Here is a 20,914-nt window from a genome sequence, read left to right as displayed (position 1 = left end):
TTTATTCTAAGTACTTATTGCCATACTTAAAAATATCTTTTAACTCTATTCCAAAGTGTTGATATTTTGTATCATGGTAGCCATGGAGGCATGCTGCACAGAACATCATCAAAAGAATTTGCTGTGGGTACATAGTTAACCTGTAACCTCTCCACTCTCTAACCCAATGTGGCGTTCACCAAGGCCACACTTTCCCAGGCTGCTCTTGATAATGACTGAGCATAGCAAGAGTAGCAGGCCCATTTTGGCTAGATACAGGACACTGTTAGGACAGCCTTGACCTGGGGATTCCCATCAGCATGGCTCAGGCTTTCTCAGAACTGCACAATTGTCTGAATATCTTTTACCCCAATCCTCTTTCCATTTTACTTTTTCTTTTCACAGACATCAGTTCTACATCATAGTCTGAAGTTCCCCTCAACTTATTCCTGTTCTCTCCCTTTTTATCCTTCAAAGACATTTCTCCAGTGTATCCTCATACACTTAATTCTGTATTGGTATCTTCTAAGAGGACTTTAACTGACAAACAAACAAAAGTATTTTTGTCATTATCCAGTTATAAGTATCTCAAATTTCTATTAAGAATGTTTTCTTTGACTCCTGTGCTATTTTTCTCTTTCTCAGACATTCAAAAGACCTTTTAACTTCTAACTTAATTTGTCTTGTACCCATAGAATGTGTCCTTTGAAATCTCTCTACATATTTTTATGGTGCTTGATGAATAATGTGTATTCAACAATTGTTGAGTGCAGAGATTTTTCTAAGTTCACTAAAAAGCATGTTGTATTGCTCAGATGAAATATCACATAATGTAAGAGTTGTTTAGCTATCCCCTTATAATAGTCATCTGGAAATTTATCTTTATACTTCTATTGTTTTGTCTTATATATTTGAGACTATTTCATCAAGTTTGTAAAAGTTTAGACAAGTCTCTGGAAAACAGCTATTGCTAGATGTTGACATTTTATGCATTCTGGAAATGCCTGTATTTTAATTGGTGAGTTCAGTATTTCGTTTATTTACATTTATTGTGATTATTCATACATTTGGATTTTTCTTTCTTATTTTGTGTTTTCTGGCTATCCTGTCTTTTTATTCTACCTTTTTCTCATTTCTTCTTTCTTTTGTATTGACTGCATTGATTTTTATATTACATTAAAATTAGTAATAATATGTTTTGGGGGGTATTTTTGAAAATTTAGCTTATATGTATAATGTAAAAACAGCCCCTTGATTATCTCTCCTGTCAAATAAATCCAAAACTTTAGAATATTTTAACTTTAATTGCTATTCTAGATGACTTTACCTTATTGTCTAATATCTTTGTTCTCTCTTGCTTTCTTGTAATTTTAATCTCACATGTTGGAAATCATCATTACTTTTTATATAATATTTGTCTATATTTATTACATACCAAAATCTTTGCATGTTATTATTTTTCACTTCAGATTTTTTTTGGGTCATTATCCTTTTTATGACATACATACCTTAGAAGAAGTTCTTTTAATAAGAGTAGGTTTGCAATAAACTCTCTCTGGAATTAATGAAAAAATATATATTTTTATTGTCCACATTCTCTAAATATTTTTCCTAGATTTAAACTTATTGGTGGGGTGAGATTCTTAGAGATTTATTTTCCAATGCATTTAAAAGTATGTTCATTTAGAGTTGAAATTGATTAGTAGTGAAAAACTTTAGAATACCTTAGTCTGCTATAATTCTAGGAACAGTAGTTATTTCTAGTATTTTACATATAAGCATAATTAAGCTTATCAGTTTGATATGTAGATTGATGAATATATTATTATTCAAGAGTTGTAAGGTCACAGGTTATCTATATACTATGAGGCCCTGAGGAAAAAGAAGAATCTGCCACCTCAGAGTTGTGAGAGATACCTCTATGCATGAATTTTTTTGTGTAACATTGATATACCATCTACATATGTCAATTAAGGCACTCTGTGATTTATATTATCTAGTTTCAATGAAACAAAACTTAAAAGCGAATCAGAGCCTGGAAAAGATAACTGTAGGAAAATCACAGATTGACAATAACACTAACAATACAAGCATATAAAACAATTAAAAGTAGGAGAGCTGACAGTTCTATTCCAAGCACGGGGCTTTTTTGGCCACTGTACAAGATAAAAATAATGACAGTTTAAACAGATCCGACAAGAAGTCAGCCAAGAACTTTAAAATTATCAAGAAGATGATTTTCCATAAAGAGTAACAATTATCATTGTTAAATATAAAACTGGCCTAATTGATTATTGCAGCTTTAAATAATAAGCTAATATTAGATAAAGGCACCACCATTAGCAAATTGTTTTTAAAATAAAATTTATTTCAAGGAGTGAAAAAAGATATTCTGTGTAAATAAAACCCAAAAATGATCAGGAGTAGCTGCACTTATAAAATAGATTTCAAGACAAAAACTATGACAAGAGACAAAGAAAGTCATTATATAATGATAAAGAGGTCAATTCAGTGACAGTCTATAATAATTATAAACATATATGTACTGGATGATGGAGCATCCAGATATATAAAGCAAATATCATTAGAGTTAAAGAGATAGAGCCCAATACAATAGCAGTTGGGAACTTTAACACCCCACTTTCAGTATTGGACAGATTATCTAGACAGAAAATAAAAAGAAACATCAGCCTTAACATTTACTTTAGACCAAATTGACCTAACAGATGTTTACAGAACATTCTATCCAACAGCTGGAGAATACACATTATTCTCTTCAACACGTGGAACATTCTCCAGAACAGACCATATGTTCAGCCATAAAACAAGTCTCACCAAATTCAAAAATATAGTAATAATATCAAGTACTTCTGACCACAATTTCTGACCACCATTATGGTAAGAAATTCTTGATATCATTAGAAATGAATAACAAGAGGAGCCTTAAACTATACAAATGCATGGAGAGTAAGCAATATACTTATGAATGACCATTGGATCAGTGAAGAAATTAGGAAGAAAATCTAAAATATTATTGAAACAAATTAAACTAGAAACAATATATCAAAACTTACAGGATACTGCAAAAGTAGTGCTGAGAGGAAAGTTTATAGAAATAATCACCTACATCAAAAAACGTATAAAGACATCAAATAAAATACCTAAAAATGCATCGTAAAGAACTAGAAAAGTAAGAGCAAATCAAACACTAAATTAGTAGAATAAAAGAAATAATAAGTCTCAGAGTATAAATAAATGAAATTGAGACTAAACCAATATAAAAGATAAAAATTTTTTGAAAAGATAAACAAAAGTAACAAACCCTCAGCCAGACAAACTAAGAAAAAAAGAGAGAAGATACAAATAAATATCAGAGATGAAAAAGGAGACATTATGACCGATACCACATAATTTCAAAAGATAATTACAGATTATTATGAATAACTACATGTCAAATACCTAGAAAAAATGGATAAAATCCTAGACACGTACAAGCTACCAAGATTAAACCATAAAGAAATAGAAAACTCGGATAAATCAATAACAAGTAATGACATAGAAGGAATAATAAAAAGTCTCCTATCAAAGAAAACCCCAAGACCTGATGGCTCTACTGCTGAATTCTACCAAACGTTTAAAGAAGAACTAATACCAATCCTACTCAAATCATTCAAAAATAAATAAATAAATAAATAAATAAGAAGGCAGTACTTCCAAACTCATTCAATGAGATAAGCATTACTCTGATAACCAAAACCAGAAAAGGACATGACAAACATGGAAAACTACAGATCAATATCTCTGACTAACATAGATGCAAAAATCCTCAACAAAATACACTGCATTCAACAACACATTAAAAAGATCTTTCACTGTGACCAAGTGGGATTTTTCCTTGGGATGCAAGAATGACTCAACACATGGAAATCAATAAAAGTGATATATCACATCAACAGAATGAAAGACAAAGCACATAATCATTTCAATAGATGCTCTAAAAGCATTTGATAAAATTCAGCATCCTTCATGATAAAAATTCTCAACATGTTGAGTACTAAAGAAACATACCTCAACACAGTAAAGGCTGTATCCAATAAAATTAGTATCATAGTGAATGAGGAAAAACTGAAAGCCTTTCCTCTAAGATCTAGAGTAAAGCAAAGATGCCCACTTTACAACTTTTATTCAACACAGCACTGGATATCCTAGCTAGAACAATTAAACAAGAGAAAGAAAGAAATGTCATCCGAATTGGAAAAGAAGAATTCAAATTACTCGTTTGCAGGAAATGTAATCTTACATTTAGAAAAATTGAAGAGGCTACTGAAAAACTATTAGAAAACAAATTTATTAAAGCCACAGGATACAAAATCAACATACAAAAACCAGTAGCATTTCTTCATGCCAACAGCAAACAATCTGAAAATGAAAGCAAGAAAGTAATTCCATTAATGATAGCTACAAATGAAATAAAATACCTAAAAATAAACTTACCAAAGAAGCAAAAGAACTTTATAATGAAAATATTCATTAAAAAAGTGAAGAGAGCACACAAAAATTTAAAAATATTCTATGTTCATGGATCAAAAGAATCAATGTTTTTTAAATGTTCATACTTCCCAAAGTGATTTACATATTCAATGCAATCCCCATCGAAATACCAACAAAATTCTTCACAGAAATAGAAAAAATAATATGAAAATTCATATGGATCCAAAAAAAGAGCCTGAATAGGCAAAACAATCCTGGGGGAGTGGGGAGGGAAGCTGGAGACATTATATTACCTGACTTCAAATTATGCTAAGAATCTCATGCTAAATGAAAGCAAAATAGCATGGTACTGGCATACAAGCACACACAGAGACCAAAAGAAGAAGCTAGAGAACCCAGAAATGAGTTCACACATTTACAATCAACTCGTTTTCAGCAAAGGCATGAAGGACATAGATTGGGGAAAGAGTCTCTTCAATAAATGGTTCTGGGAAAACTGGATATTCATATGCAGAAAAAAGAAAATGAGACACTCATCTCTTACTATATAAAAAATCAAATAAAAATGGATTAAAGATTAAAATCTAAGACCTGAAACTATAAAACTACTAGAACAAAACATTGGGGAAATGTTCCAGAACGTTAGTCTAGCCACAGATTTCTTGAGTGAGACCTCAAATGCACAGGCAACCAAAGCAAAAGTATAAAAATGGGATAACAACAAAACTTCTACACAGGAAAAGAAAATCAACACAGTAAAGAAAAAACTCATGGAAGAAAATATTTGCAAACTACCCATGTGACAAGGGTTAATAATCAGAAGGGGCTTAAACAATTCATTAGGAAAAAAACATATAATTTTATTTTTGTTGTTGTTTTGTTTCGTGTTTTTCCAAGATGCAGTTTTGTTCTTATGCCCGGGCTGGAGTAAAGTGGCACAATCTTAGCTCACTGAAACCTCCACTCCCAGGATTCAAGCACTCCTCCCTCAGCCTCTGTAGTAGCTGGGATTACAGGTGCCCGCCATCATGCTAGGCTGATTTTTGTATTTTTAGTACATACGAGGTTTCACCATGTTGGCCAGGCCAGTCTTGAACTCCTGACCTCAAGTGATCCACCTGGCTTGGCCTCCCAAAGTGCTAGAATTACAGACATGAGCCACTGCACCAGGCCTTAATTTGATTTTTAAAATGGACAAAAGGCTGAGATAATTGGCAAGTCACATGTGGAAGAATGAAACTGGATCTCATCTCTCACCTTATATAAAAATCAATTCCAGATGAATCAAAGTCTTAAATCTAAGACCCAAAACCATAAAAACTGTGGAAGATAACATAGAACAAACCCCTTCTAGATATTGGCTTAAGCAAAGACTTCCTGACCAAGAACCCAAAAGTAAATGCAACAAAAACAGAGATAAATAAATGAGAATTTATTAAACTATAAAAGCTTCTGCATAGCAAAATAAATAATCAGCAAACAGACAACCCACAGAGTGGGAGGAAATCTTTGTAAACTATGCCTCCAACAAAGGACTAATATCCAGAATTTACAAGAAATACAAATCAGCAAGAACAAAACAATCCCATCAAAAAGTGGGCTAAGGACATGCATACAGATTCTCAAAAGAAGATACACAGATGGCCAAGAAACACATGAAAAAACACTCCATATCACTAATTTTCAGAGAAATGCAAGTCAAAGCCACAATGCAATATCACCTTATTTCTGCAAAAAAGGTCATAATTTAAAAATCAAGAAATAATAGATGTTGGTGTGGATGTGATGAAAAGGGAACACTTTTACAATACTGGTAGGAATGTAAAGTAGCATAACCACTATGGAAAACAATATGGAGATTTCCTAAAGAACTAAAAGTGAATCTATCATTTGATCCACCAATCCCACTACTGGGTATCTACCTAGAAGAAAGGAAGTCATTATATGAAAAAGACACTTGTACATGCATGTTTATAGCAGAACAATTTGTAATTGTGAAAATATAGATCTAGCCCAAATGTCCATCAATCAATGAGTGGATAAAGAAAATGTGATATATATAATATATACACCATAGAATACTACTCAGGCATAAAAAAGAATAAAATAATGTCATTCACAGCAGCCCAGATGGAGTTGGAGATCATTATTCTAAGTGAAGTAACTCAGGAATGAAAAATCAATCAAACTTTATATGTTCTCATTCATAAGTGGAAGTTAAGCTATGAAGACACAAAAATATAAGAATGATGCAATGAACTTTGATAATTCACGGGGAAGGTGGGAGTGGGTGAGGGATGAAAGAGTACACCTGGGTACAGTGTACACTGCTCAAGTGATGGGTGGACGAAAATCTCAGAAATCAACACTGAAGAACCTATCCATATAACAAAAAACCACCTGTTCTCCAAAAATCTATTAAAATAAAGAAAAAACTCCTTCCCAATAAGATTATTATATTGTATAGTATATATAATTGTTTTATAAATTATGTATTACATTATTACATATTATATACTCTATAACAATACAATGCATAACTTTATATAATTATTACTTTAATAACTAAATTATATATAATTATGCTATTAATATATAATAATTTTATTACATTATTATTCCCACCCAAAAAAAAGAGGCTAAACATTGATTATTGTGGAAACTGGTGATGGGTGCATAAAGCTTTACTACACTATTCTCACTTCTTTTGAATATGTTCTCTAATAAAAAGAAATGAAAACAAAAAAAATGGGCAAAAGGTCTGAACTTAAAATTTAAAAATATTTCAAATGAAAAAATTTGAACTTCTCAAAAGAAGACATACAAGTGGCCAATGGGAATATGAAAAATGCTCAACATCATTAATCATCAGAGGAATGTGAATGAAAACAATGAGATATAATTTCACTTCAGTTTAAATGGTTTTTATCAAAAGGACAGGCGATAACAGATGCCAGCAAGGATATGGAGAAAGGGGAACTCTCATATACTGTTTGTGGGAATGTAAATTAGTATAACCACAATGGAGAACAGTATGGAGGTTTCTCACAAAACTAAAAATAGAGCATCCATATGATCCAGCAATCCCACCACTTGGGATATATCCAAAAGAATAGAAATCAGTATATGGAAGAGATGTTTGTACTCTCATGTTTATTGCAGCACTATTCACAATAGCCAAGATATGGAGTCAACATAAGTGTTCATCAAAAGATAAATGGATAAAGAAAATGTGGTACATATACACAATAAAACATTATTCAGCCATAAAAAAAGAATAAAGTCCTGTCATTTGTAACAGTATGGATAGAACTGGAGGGCATCATGTTAAGTGAAATGAACCAGGCAGAGAACGATACATATTGCATATACTAATTCATATATAGGACATTAAGAAATTAACTCATGGAAAGAGAGTAAAATGATGCTCATCAGAGGCTGGGAAGGGTGGTGGGGAGAAGAGGGATAAAAAGCACAATAGGGAGACCATAGTTAATAATACTTTATTTTATATTTTAAATAAATAAGTCAAATTGGAATCTTCCTAACACAAAGAAATGATAAATGCTTGAGGTGACGGATATCCCAAGTATTCTGATTTGATCATTACATACTGTATGCTTGTATCACAATATCCCATGTACCCATATGTATGTATAAGCTTTAAGTATCCATAAAAATAAAAAAAATTTTAATTAAAGATTTAGCTTATCTCATCTTTTAAAATTTATATCACATTAACGTTATAATATACATAATACATTTTACATTTTATGAATAAACAAATGTACTTTTCTTAGGATTGAGTGCTCAAAATATTTTTAGTAATCACAATATGTAATAAAATAGAAACTGGAGCACAACTTTGCTAGCAAATAAGTGACTTGAGGTCTTGAGTCATTTAGAATGTATTTTCATTTCCTCCAGAGAGACTAAGTTTGAGTTTTGTATATGGTAGAAAACTAACAACTCTTTGTAGAATTGATATTTTTTTCCTCCTATATATTTTAAAAGCTAATCTTTTTCAGAGTCTATTTTTTAGAACATTGTGAGGATTTTGAGAAGTATTCCCTCTTAAATCATTTAATCTACTCCCAGAATGTTGGTAAAATTGGTTTTATTATTTCTAACTTATCCCTAATGGATGAGTATCAAGTGCTACTTTGAATATGATTAGTAAGGGTGAATTTATTATTTGTACCTTTGCTTAATTGTTCTGATGGTTTAAAAGTTTTTTTATATTTCACTTAAATTTTCATGCTATAGTTAAAGTTCATTACTTCCTTTTCTGTTCTCATTGACTAAGGAGAATTGGTCCCTGTCCTCCTGATAACATTCCTTAACATTTTCAGAAGCTGTCATATCTCCCTATAGCTTTTTTGTCTCCATATTGGGAAATTCTCAGCTCTACTATACTTTCAACATATAACCTATCCTTCCTGAATTTCTCATATTTTGAGGTTTTTCTTTGAACTTAGATTGGTTTGTTCATAAACAGAAAAATTACTTTGAAAATTTTACAATTGCCCAAAAATTTTTAAAAAAGATAGTTCCATATACAATTTATCTAATTTGTTAGAAAGTAAGCATGCAATTCTATTGGGGAAATGGGTTTGCTTAAAGTTAATTCTTATTACCAGTTTCATAAGAAACTATGTCAAATTATCCTTTCATTCTGCATTTATTAAAGAGGGAAACTTCAAGGGTCTGACATTTCTTGCAAACCTGTGTATGTGCAGCCATCTCTGCAGAGTTCATGTGGAAAGTGTATTTTTCTGAGAAAATGTATTTATACCTTTCATGATAAAGAACTGCCTCCACCAGAAAGAAAAAAGATCTGCCTTGATTCTAGTCCTGGGATAAAATTTAAGTAAGTACACACGAACTTATTTGTTTATATTTTCTGTTATACATTTTTTTCTTTTTACAAATGAAATAACTCATATAGCAGTGTATTTTAAGTAGAGTAATATTTATGACTGCAGTCTGAGAATTTTTCAAGAAATTTGAAATAAGTACTGTCTTGTGAGCAAAGGCTTCTTTCTTAACATTATTTTCAATGTGTTTTTATCCCCCTCAGAGAATTCTGCACATCCTCACTAGGGCATTGATTCAGAGCATCCTCTTTCTGTCAGTTGTAATGTTGGCAGCTATATGGCCAGCTGTTCTTAGCCACTCTCAAGTGTGTAATACACAGCCCTCACATATGTGAGATCTCCTTGTAACGAGGCAGAAATTCTCCTTAAAGAGTACTCCTAAGAAAGCAGTCAAAGGAGAGAAGAACTGTGTTTCCAAGAATGTTCTTACACTCTTCCCTCTACAGACATGGCCCATAAGGCTCTTCACCCATCTTAGAACGTTCCCCATGCATCGTCATTTGGCAGCAGAAATTTCACCAGCAATCTACAATAGGGAAATAATCTCAATAAGAAAAAAGACATCTGCAGTGCAGAGACTAAGCCCATGAGGTATTAGGATATATTTAGATCATGCTGGCAGAAAGAAATAAAGACCTTTGCATCCAACACAAATTATCCTGTTTTTCAGGCCATTTTAACATCTCTCTTCCAGGTTTCCATGTGTTCAGACCAAATTCACACAGATGTAACTGGATGTTGCTTCATCTTCAGTCCCTTTTCTTCCCCTCTGGCTTCCCGCCCAAGGGCTGCCTTGCTGGTGATACCACAGGGCTCTCTTCAGCTCCTATGCCCAGCATGCACAACCTGGTGGTATGGGGGATTATTACATCATAGGGTAAAATTTACCAATTGCTTAGAATGCCCAGTAGATCAATTACTTCTGCTTTTTTGCCTCCTGTATTAGTCTGTTCTCATGCTGCCAATAAAGGCATAAATGAGACTAGGTAATTTATAAAGAATAAAGGTTTAATGGACTCTCAATTCTGCATGGCTGGGGAGACCTCACAATCATGGCAGAGGGTGAAGGGGGAGCAAGATATGTCTTATATGACAACAGGCAAGAGAGCTTAGGCAAGGGAACTCCCATTTATGAAACTATCAGATCTCATGAGACTTATTCACCACCATAAGAACAATAGGGGAGAAACTACTCCCGTAACTCAATTATCTCCACCTGGCCCCACCCTTGACATGTGGGGATTATTACAGTTCAAGATGAGATTGGTTAGGGACACAAAGCCAAAACATATTACCTTTCCTCTCCGGGATGGTCCAGAGATACAGTTACAGGCATTTTCGTAGTGTAACACTAGAGTCAGCTCAATACCACAGCCCTATTTGGGCTCCACCTCTTCACTTGAATTATTTTGTTGTTGTTTTTCTTCACTTTAACTCCCTGGAATTGTCTTTCCTATAAAATAAGAGCACATTAGTCTGTTTGGGCTCTTCTTTCTGGGAAAATCAGGCTAAGAAATTCTCTTAGCACTTTTGACCAGGGATACATAACAGAAAAGCCCAAGTATTTATTGTATTTTTTTGTATATTATGACTTTTTGATACGAACTTCCCAGATTATTACAGACAGAGTATCTCCTACTCTGACCAGTAAAGATAACATGTTGAACATGGTGAAAATATCTAATGACAAGTCAACAAATATTACTAAGCTCCTAAAATATCTCAGATATCCTGCTATAGTCTGGATTTATATGCACAAATTGAGGATTGAAAAATTTATATATCATAATACAAAATGTTAGCTAACTAATCTTTAGAACTTTCCCTCTCAACTTCTGAAAATGTGATTTATCTAGTTGGAATGAACTTTACTAATCTGATATAATAGAACTAAGAGGAATAAAGTGTAATTCAATATCAACTCTAAACCCCAAAAATCTTCCTAAGGAGGTAGTTCCCTTGGAGAGTCTTCAGAGACCCCATATGACAATAAAACTGAAACTAAGACAAACAAAAATTCTAAAAACAAATCCTGCAAAATTAGGTGCCATAATTTGAATGTTTATGTCTGTTCCAAAATTTATATGTTGAAACCTATGATGAAAATGGTCATATTGACCAAAGTGATTTATAAATTCAATGCTATCCCCATCAACCTACTATTGACTTTCTTTACAGAACTGGAAAAATCTACTTTAAAATTCATATGGGGCTGGGCGTGGTGGCTCAAGCCTGTAATCCCAGCACTTTTGGAGGCCGAGGCGGGTGGATCACGAGGTCAACAGATCGAGACCATCCTGGTCAACATGGTGAAACCTTGTCTCTACTAAAAATAAAAAAAATTAGCTGGGCATGGTGGCGCATGCCTGTAATCCCAGCTACTCAGGAGGCTGAGGCAGGAGAATTGCCTGAACCCAGGAGGCAGAGGTTGCAATGAGCCGAGATTGTGCCATTTCACTCCAGCCTGGCCAACAAGAGCGAAACTCTGTCTCAAAAAAATAAAATAAAATAAAATAAAATAAAGTAAAATTCATATGGGAGAGGGGACAATCCAAGATGGCCAAATAGGAACAGTTCTGGATTGCAGTTCCCAGCAAAAGCACAGAGGGTGACTGATCACCACATTTCCAAATGAATATTTACTTCCTACAGGCCAGGAGATTCCCAAGTGAAAAAGTACCATGAGTCTCCAGCATGGCTGTTTCAGCTGGCACAGCAGGTCTCTGCACAAAAACGCACACAAATCTGTGCGCCATTTCAACTGGTAACTGGAATGCCTGGGAGACAGATCACCTGTTCAACTGAAAAAAAACGGGGACAGAAACAGGAACCCAGGTGATCTGGCTCAGCTGGTCCCACCCCAACAAAGACCAGCAATCTGAAATGCTCGGTACTAAGTTTCACAGCAAGCACAGCTGGACCTGGGATAGTCTAGCTCTGTAGGGGGAAGGGTGTCCGACATTACTGAGGCAGTCCACCATTACAAAAACAGTCCACCATTACTAAGGCAGACTGCCATTAATGAGGAAGTTCTAACTATACTCCTATAAACAAAACTCTTAGGAAGTTCACATAGTAGCTAGGCAGAGCCCACAGCAGCTCAGCAACACCTCTGCTGACAGACTGTGAATAGGCTACCTCCTCACTGGACAGGGCAGCTCTGGAAAAAGGCAGAAGCATGACAGGAACTTATAAATAAAGCCCCGCCTTCCTGGCACAGAGCACCTGGGAAAAAAAGGTGGTTATGAGTTCCGCTGCAGCAGACTTAAATGTACCTGCCCAGCAGCTCTGATTGGAGCAACAGAGCTCACAGCTCAGCACTTCAGCTCCTTTAAAGGAAAGACTGTCTAATCAAGCAGCTCCCTGACCCCTATATGTCCAGAGACACCACATAAAGGAGAGCTCAGGCTGACATCTGGCAGGTATCCTTCTGGGATAAAGTTAACAGAAGAAGAAACTGGCAGCTACTCTTACTGTTCTGCAGCCACTGCAGGTGATCCCCAGGCAAGCAGGACTTTGAGTGGACCTCAGCAGTCCTACAGCAGAGGGGTCTGACTGTAAAAAGGAAAACTAAGAAATGGAAAGAAATAATTTCATCTTCAACAACAAGGACGTCCAGACACGCCATCTGAAAGCCACCAACTACAAAGACAACAGATAGATAAATCCGCAAATATGGAAAGAAACCAGCACAAAAAGGATGAAAACACCCAAACCAGAATGCCTCTCTTCCTTCCTCCAAGGGATCACAGCAAGGGATCCCTCCTTACCAGCAAGGGAACAAGGCTGGATGGAGAATAAGTCTGATGAATTGACAGAAACAGGCTTCAGAAGGTGGGTAATAACAAACTTCTCTGAGCTAAAAGAACATGTTCTAACCCAATGCAAAGAAACTAAGAACCTTCAAAAAAGGTTTGACAAAATGCTAATGAGAATAAACATCTTAGAGAGGAATATAAATTAATTGATGGAGCTGAAAAATACAACATGAGAACTTCATGAAGCATACACGAGTTTTAATAGCTGAATTGACCAAGCAGAAGAAAGAATATCAGAGATGAAGATAAACTCAATGAAATAAAACGAGAAGCCAAGATTAGACAAAAAAGAGTAAAAAAAAAAAAGAAATTAACAAAACCTCCAAGAAATATGGGATTATGGGATAAGACCTAATCTACATTTGATAGGTGTACCTGAATGTGATGGAGAGAATGAATCCAAGCTAGAAAACACTCTTCAGGATATTATCCAGGAGAACTTCCCCAACCTAGCAAGGCAGGCCAATATTCAAGTCCTGGAAATACAGAGAACACTACAAAGATATTCCTCAAGAGCAACTCCAAGGCACATAATTATCAGATTCACCAGGGTTGACATGAAGGAAAAAATGCAAAGGGCAGCCAGAAAGAAAGGTTGGGTTACCCACAAAGGAAAGCCCATCAGACCCACAGCAGATCTATAGAAATAAAATCCTTTACAAACAAGCAATTGCTCAGAGATTTCATCTCCACCAGGCCTGCTTTACAAGAGCTCCTAAAAGAAGCACTAAACATAGAAAGGAACAACCAGTACCAGCCACTCCAAAAACATACCAAGTGGTAAGTAACATCAACACAATGAAGAAACTGTGTCAACTAATGGGCAAAACAACCAGCTAGCATCAAAATGGCAGGATCAAATTTCCACATAACAATACTAACCTTAAATATAAATGGGCTAAATGCCTCAATCAAAAGACACAGATTGGCAAAGTAGATAAAAAGTCAAAACCCATTGGTGTGCTGTATTCAGAAAACCTATCTCACATGCAAGGATAAACATAAGCTCAAAATATAGGGATAGAGGAAGATTTACCAAGCAAATGAAGAGCAAAAAATAGCAGGAGTTACAATCCTAGTCTCTGATAAAATAGACTTTAAACCAACAATGACAAAAGAGATAAAGAAGGGCATTATATAATAGTAAAATGATCAATGCAACAAGAAGAGCTAATGATCCTAAATTTATATGCACCCAATATAGGAATACCCAGATACATAAAGCAAGTTCTTAATGACCTACAAAGAGACTTAGACTCCCACACAATAATAGTGGGAGATGTTAACATTCCACTGTCAATATTAGACAGATCAGCAAGACAGAAAATCAACAAGGATATCCAGGACTTGAACTGAGACCTGGACCAAGCAAACCTAATAGACATTTACAGAACTCTTCACCCCAAATCCACAGAATATACATCCTTTTCAGCACCACATCACACCTACTCTAAAATTGACCACATAATTGGAAATAAATCACTCCTCAGCAAATGCAAAAGAATGGAAATCATAACAAACCGTCTCTCAGACCATAGTGCAATCAAGTTAGAACTCAGAATTCAGAAACTAACTTAGAACCACACAACTTCACGAAATCTGAACAAGTGGCTCTTGAATGTTGACTGGATAAATAATGAAATGAAGACACAAAAAAGATGTTCTTTGAAACCAAATGAGAACGAAGACACAATGTACCAGAATCTCTGAGACACATTTAAATCGGTGTCTAGTGGAAAATTTTTAGCAATAAATGCCCATATGAGAAGCAAGGAAAATCTAAAATTGACATCCTATCATCAAAATTGAAAGAGCTAGAGGAGCAAGATCAAAAAAACTCAAAACCTAGCAGAAGACAAGAAATAACTAAGATCAAAGCAGAACTGAAGGAGATAGAGACACAAAAAAACTTCAAAAAATCAGTAAATCCAGGAACTGGTTTTTTTGAAAATATCAACAAAATAGACAGACCACTAGCCAGATTAATAAAAAAAGAAAAGAAAGAAGAATCAAACAGATACAATAAAAAAACTATAAAGGGAATATCCCCACAGATTCCACAGAAATACAAACCACCATCAGTGATTACTACAAACAACTCTATGCACATAAACCAGTAAGCCTGGAAGAAATGGGTAAATTCCTGGACACTTGCACCCTCCCAAGCCTAAACCTGGAAGAAGTTGAAACCCTAAATATACCAATAAGAAGGGCTGAAGTGGAGGCAGGAATTAATAGCCTACCAACCAAAAGAAGCCCAAGTACAGAAGGGTTCACAGCTGAATTCTACCAGACATACAAAGAGGAGCTGGTACCACTCCTTCTGAAACTATTCCAAACAATCCAAAAAGAGAGAATCATTTTATGAAACCAACATCATCCTGACACCAAAACCCGGCAGAGACTCAGCAAGAAAAGAAAACTTCAGGCCAATATCCATGATGAACATAGATGCAAAAATTTTCAATAAAATACTGACAAACCAATCTCAACAGCATATCAAAAAGCTTATCCATCACAATCAAGTAGGCTTCATCCTCAGGATGCAAGTCTGGTTCAACATATGCAACTCTATAAATGTAATTCACCACATAAACAGAAACCAAGACAAAGACCATGATTACCTCAATAGATGCAGAGAAAGCCTTTGACAAAGTTCAACAGCCCTTTATGCTAAAATTCTAAATAAACTAGGTATTGATGGAATGTATCTCAAAACAATAAAAGCTATTTATGACAAATCCACAGTCAATATCACACTGAATGGGTAAAAACTGGAAGCATTTCCTTTGAAATCTGGCACTAGACAAGGATGCCCTCTCTTACCATTCCTATTCAATATAGTATTGGACGTTTTAGCCAGAGCAATCAGGCAAGAAAAAGAAATAAAGGGTATTCACTTAGGAAAGGAGGAAGTCAAATTGTCTCTAATTGTAGATGACATGATTATATATTTAGAAGACCACATCGTCTCACCTCAAAATCTCCTGAAACTCATAAGCAACTTCAGCAAAGCCTCAGGATACAAAATGGATGTGCAGAAATCATTCCTATACATCAATAACAGACTTGAAGAGAGCCAAACCAAGAACGAACTGCCATTCACAATTGCTACAAAGAGAATAAAATACGTAGGAATACAACTAAAAAAGGATGTAAAGGACCTCTTCAAGGAGAACTACAAACCACTGCACAACGAAATAAGAGATGACACAAACAGATGGAGAAACATTCCATGTTCGTGGTTAGGAAGAATCAAATTCATGGAAATGGCCATACTGCCCAAAATAATTTACAGATTCAATGCTATCCCCATCAAGCTACCAATGACCTTCACAGAACTGGAAAAAACACCTTAAACTTTATATGGAACCAAAAGAGAGCCCACATAGCGAAGTCAATTCTAATCAAAAAGAACAAAGCTGGAGGCATCACACTATCTGACTTCAAACTATACTACAAGGCTACAGTAATCAAAAGAGCATGGTACTGGTACCAAAACAGACATATAGATAAATGGAACAGAACAGAGGCCTTGGAGGCAATGTCACACATCTACAACCATCTGATCTTTGACAAACTTGACAAAAACAAGCAATGGGGAAAGGATTCCCTGTTTAATAAATGGTGTTGGGAAAACTGGCTAGCCGTGTGCAGAAAGCAGAAACTGGACCCCTTCTTGACACTTTAAACTAAATTTAATTCCAGATGGATTAAAGACTTAAACATAAGACCTAACACCATAAAAGCCCTACAAGAAACCTAGGCAAAACCATTCAGGACATAGGCATAGGCAAGGACTTTATGACTAAAACACCAAAAGCATTGGCAACAAAAGCCAAAATAGACAAATGGAATCTAATTAAACTCCAGAGCTTCTGCACAGCAAAAGAAACAATCATTAGAGTGAACCAGCAACAAACGGAATGGGAAAAAGTTTTGCAATCTACCCATCTGACAAATGGCTAATATCCAGAATCTACAAGGAATTAAAACAGATTTACAAGAAAAAACAAACAAACCCATTCAAAAGTGGGTAAAGGATATAAAGATACTTTTCAAAAGAAGACATATATGAGACCAACAAACATATGAAAAAATGCTCATCATCACTGGTCATTAGACAAATGCAAATCAAAACTACACTGAGATACCATCTCATGCCAGCTAGAATGGCAATCATTAAAAAATCTGGAGACAACAGATGCTGGAGAGGATGTGGAGAAATAGAAACACTTTTACATTGTTGGTGGGAGTCTAAATTAGTTCAACCATTGTGGAAGACAGTGTGGTGATTCCTCAAGAACCTAGAAATAGAAATTCCATTTGACCCAGCAATCCCATTACTGGGTATATATCCAAAGGATTATAAATCATTCTGTTATAAAGACATATGCACATGAATGTTCATTGCAACACTGTTTACAATAAAAAAGACTTGGAACCAACCCAAATGCCTGTTGATGATAGACTGAACAGGGAAAATGTGGCACATATACACCACAGAATACTATGCAGCCATCAAAAATGATGAGTTCATGTCCTTTGTAGGGACATGGACGAACTTGGAAAACATCGTTCTCAGCAAACTGACACAAGAACAGAAAATCAAACATTGGATGTTCTCACTCATAGGCAGGTGTTGAACAATGAGAACATATGGACACAAGGAAGGGAGCATCACACACTGAGGTCTGGTGGGGTGGGGAGGACTAGAGGAGGGACAGTTGGGGGTAGGGAGTTGGGGAGGGATAACATGGGGAGTAATGCCAGATATAGGTGATGGGGATTGAGGCAGCAAACCACATTGCCACATATGCATCTATGCAACAATTCTGCATGTTGTTCACATGTACCCCAGAACCTAAAGTGCAATTATATATATATATGTGTGTGTGTGTGTATAATTGCACTTTATGTGTGCATATATATAATTGCACTTTATGTGTATATATACACACATATGTGTGTGTGTGTGTATATATATACATACATACATATATAATTCATATGGAACCAAAAAAGAACCTGTATAGCCAAGAGAATTTTAAGCAAAAAGAACAAAGCTGGAGTCATCAAGCTCCCTGACCTCAAACTATACTACAAGCCTACGGTAACAAAAACATCATGATACTGATACTAAAACAGACACATAGACCAGTGGAACAGAACAGAGGCTTTAAAAATAACACCACACATCTACAACCATATGATCTTTGAAAAACCTGACAAAAGCAAGCAATGGGGAAAGGATTCCCTATTTAATAAATAGTGCTAGGAAAACTGGCTAGCCATATGGAGAAAACTGAAACTGGACGCTTCCTTATATCTTATACAAAAATTAAGTCAAGATGGATTACAGACTTCACCATAAAACCTAAAACCATAAAAAAACCTAGAAGAAAACCTAGGCAATATCATTCAGGACATAGGCATGAACAAAGACTTTATGACTAAAACACAAAAGCAATTGCAGCAAAAGCCAAAATTAACTAATGGGACCTATTGAACTTTTCTGCACAGCAAAATAAATTATCATCAGAGTGAAAAGACAACCTACAGAATGGAAGAAAATGCAATCTATCTATCTGACAAAGGGCTAATATCTAGAATCTACAAGGAACTTAAAAAAATTTACAAGAAAAAAGCAAACAACTTCATCAAAAAGTAGGTGAAGGATATAAACAGATACTTCTAAAAAAAAATTTATGTAGCCAACAAAACATATGCAAAAAAGCTCATCATCACTGGTTATTAGATAAATGCAAATCAAAACTACAATGAGATACTACCTCACACCAGTTTGAATGCTGATCATTAAAAAGTCAAGAAACAACACAGGATGGAGAGGATGTGGAGAAATAGGCATGCTTTTCCATTTCTGATGAGAGTGTAAATTGGTTCAATCATTGTGGAAGACATGTGGTAATTCCTAGAGGATTTAGAACAAGAAATACCATGTGCCCTAGCAATCCCATTATTAGGTATATACCTAAAGGATTATAAATTATTCTACTATAAATACACATGCACACATATGTTCATTGCAGCACTGTTCACAATAGCAAAGACTTGGAACTAACCCAAATGCCCATCAAAGGTAGACTGGATAAAGAAAAAGTGGCACAAAGACACCATGGAATACTATGCAGCCATAAAAAAAGGATGAGGTCATGTCCTTTGCAGGGACATAGATGAAGCTGGAAATAATCATTCTCAGCAAACTAACGCAGGTGCAGAAAACCAAACACCACCTGCTCTAACTCTTAAGTGGGGTTGAACAATGAGAACACATGGAGACAGGGAGGACAACATCACACACCAGGGCCTGTTGGGGCAGTGGGTGGAAAGGGAAGGGATAGTATTAGGACAAATACCTAATAATGCATGGGGGACTTAAAACCTAGATGACAGGTTGATGGGTACAGCAAACCACCATAGCATATGTGTAACAAACCTGCATGTTCTGAACATGTATCCCAGAACTTTAAAGTATAATAATAATAATATAAGAAACTTAGTCACCAAGGTGATATATTAAAAGGTGAGGACTTCAGGAGATGATTGGATCATGTGGGCTCTGTTGTTATGCATGTGAGTAATGCCTTATACAAGAGGTATCATCTGACATTCACTCCTTTTGCCCTTCAACCTTCTTTCATGTAAGTATTCAGAAACAGTGCCATCTTGAAGCAGAGAGGGAAGCCCTCACCAGACACAAAACCTGTCAGCACTTTGATCTTGGACATCTCAGCCTCCAGAGAGTGAGAAACAAATCTCTATTCTTTATAAATCACCCAGAGTCAGATATTCTGTGATAGCAGCACAAATTTACTAAGAAAATAGGGAACACATGCAAAATAACAGTTCCTCAGAAAGTAATGATATGAACAAGAAAAGTCAGCTGTCTTCAAAAGATATGAAAAAATAGAATTGACAACTAACTCTTTTTCTGATATCCTTATAGTATAAGTAGAAAGAGAATGGCATTAAGACAAGAACAGCTGATTCCAAATGCCTTTAGCTACAGCTAGTGTGTTGAGTGTCGTAAGGAGAAACTGCTTCGACATTCAATGATTTGCTTATTTAGAGCCAATGAATATATAGTCTATAAAAAGTGAGAATTATAGTCACTGTATAAATATGAGTAACTGAAGCTTTCAAGGAATAATCAAGTTTGTTTCCCAGGAAACCGGATTACATGGGTGCATGTCAGAAAATTTGCAAGAGCAGTGAGGTGAGGTTGAGGACAAGGAGTACCTCAGAAACAAGATTGATGAGGTCTACTTTGGAACTTCAAAGGAACAGAAGGTATGAAAAAGTAGCTGGGGGCAGGGCACAAGAAAAGGGGAAGCAATGAGTAGAGAGAACAGAGGTCTGAAATGGTTCTTAGATTTTTTCATTCTGCATTTTCACCTGCTTAATATATGGAGAAGAGTCGTGCATACTAGGCAAGTAAGAATTGGTACTAGAAAAAAAATGGGGCTTACAGAAAATACCCAGAGATAGGTCTCTGAAAATACCTTGCATGATCATGGGAGATCTTCTTCCACATGAGTTATCTTTCAGACATTAAGAAACTATGTAATAAAAAGTGGGAGAAAGTTGTTAGTATAAGTAGGAAGAGGTGATGCTTCTTTGACTGATATGACACCTAGATAGGATGGCCATGCATTCCGGTATAAAGAAAATAAAGATGGGAAGAGCAAAGATGAGAAGGAGAGTGATTCCTGAGAAGTTAAAGTTCTC

General features: G+C 35.4%; 1 long non-coding RNA gene across 1 annotated transcript in view; it reads right to left on the bottom strand.

Moving 5' to 3' along the window:
• Positions 1-9,911: 9,911 nt before the first annotated feature.
• LOC118152231 (uncharacterized) overlaps positions 9,912-20,914 on the bottom strand; it is a 290,940-nt gene continuing 279,937 nt past the window's right edge. The window contains exons 6-7 of the long non-coding RNA XR_004740753.3: positions 10,643-10,800; positions 9,912-10,193 (exon numbers count right to left, since the gene is read on the bottom strand). This is a non-coding gene — a long non-coding RNA (uncharacterized LOC118152231). The remainder of the gene's footprint in view (positions 10,194-10,642; positions 10,801-20,914) is intronic.

Source organism: Callithrix jacchus, chromosome 3 (genome assembly GCF_049354715.1).
Source record: "Callithrix jacchus isolate 240 chromosome 3, calJac240_pri, whole genome shotgun sequence".
Lineage (NCBI taxonomy): Eukaryota > Metazoa > Chordata > Mammalia > Primates > Cebidae > Callithrix > Callithrix jacchus.
This window is presented reverse-complemented; position numbering and strand designations above follow the sequence as displayed.